This window comes from Priapulus caudatus, unplaced genomic scaffold (assembly GCF_000485595.1).
Source record: "Priapulus caudatus unplaced genomic scaffold, Priapulus_caudatus-5.0.1 Scaffold12658, whole genome shotgun sequence".
In the NCBI taxonomy this organism is placed as follows: domain Eukaryota; kingdom Metazoa; phylum Priapulida; class Priapulimorpha; order Priapulimorphida; family Priapulidae; genus Priapulus; species Priapulus caudatus.
The window spans coordinates 1-1,468 of NW_014589719.1; the positions used below are offsets into that span (position 1 = coordinate 1).

The following is a 1,468-nucleotide window of genomic DNA, read 5'->3' on the forward strand; positions in this document are numbered from 1 at the left end:
GTTATACCATTGCTGACCTCGCACTTAGAATCATAGGAGTACGCAAGCCCCGCACGACGGCAACGTGGTGATCCAGATTGTGGGAGACCTGAAAAACACACACAAAACAACAATTATGTTGATCCCTCGATGCTTGCCACTTGTCCGCTGCTTGTCCGCCACTCGGTTGCTGTGTCCTTCGTCTGTTATTCCGTTGATTCGTCCGAGCTAGGTAATCTGTGATCGATGTCTTCCCAACTGTGCTGATGACGTCAGATGATGCTAGATGAGGATAGAATTATTCCTGTTATTATTCTTGTACTACACACTGGAGTCTTTGCACTATATGATTTCGTAAATAAATCACAAATAAGACATTGAAAAAATATTGCTTGACAATGGTTGTGAAAATTTTGTATGATCGTCAGACATAACTTACACGAGATGAAAATGTTTGTAGAATCGTAGACTCCATGCAGGTGTCGATGAAATGTCCTTCACGATGTCCAGGTCAATTGGCCAAGGTTATCTGCGATGTATCTTCTGTGTTTACGTCGATGTTGTCCCGTCCGCTGAAGTTGTGCTCAGGGTGAGGTGCGTAAGTCTCTGCAACTGTGCTGATGATGGCTAACTGAAAAGTAATTGTATATAGTGATGAAAGTGATGAAAGTTCTGTATGATTGTCAGACATGACTCACGTGATAAAAATGTTCATTCATCCAACTAGAATCCATCTGTCGTTGGAAGGACGTAGACTCCAGGTGTCCATGAAACGTATCTTCTGTGTTTGCGTCGATGTTGTCCCGTCCGTTTAAGTTGTGCTGAAGGTGCGTACGTCTCTGCAACTGTGCTGATGATGGCTGACTGAAAAGTAATTGTATATAGTGATGAAAGTGATGAAATGTTTGTATGATTGTCAGACATAACTCACGGGATGAAAATGTTCGTAGAATCCATCTGTAGTTGGAAGAAGGTCGTATACTCTGGGTGTCCATGTAACGTATCTTCTGTGTTTGCGTCGATGTTGTCCTGTCCGCTGAAGTTGTGCTGAAGGTGCGTACGTCTCTGCAACTGTGCTGATGATGGCTGACTGAAAAGTAATTGTATATTGTCCGTCACGCCCTGCCACCACTCTTCCGTCACGCCCTGCCACCACTCTTCCGTCACGCCCTGCCACCACTCTTCCGTCACGCCCTGCCACCACTCTTCCGTCACGCCCTGCCACCACTCTTCCGTCACGCCCTGCCACCACTCTTCCGTCACACCCTGCCGCATTCTTCCGTCACACCCTTCCGCACTCTTCCGTCACACCCTGCCGCATTCTTCCGCCACACTCGCCCACCCTTGCGCCACGCTCGCACACTTTTGCGCCACGCCCTGCAACACTCTTCCGCCACACTCGCTCCACTATTCCGCCACACTCGCCCCACTATTCCGCCACACTCGCCCCACTATTCCGCCACACTCGCCCCACTATTCCGCCACACTC

General features: G+C 48.5%; 1 long non-coding RNA gene across 1 annotated transcript; it reads right to left on the reverse strand.

The window, feature by feature from the left end:
• Nucleotides 1–73: 73 nt before the first annotated feature.
• Nucleotides 74–1,462, reverse strand: LOC106820396. The gene is made up of 3 exons (XR_001395619.1): nucleotides 1,343–1,462; nucleotides 911–1,069; nucleotides 74–261 (listed from the first exon to the last, which is right to left on the reverse strand). It is a non-coding gene; the product is annotated as an uncharacterized LOC106820396 (long non-coding RNA).
• Nucleotides 1,463–1,468: the final 6 nt, after the last annotated feature.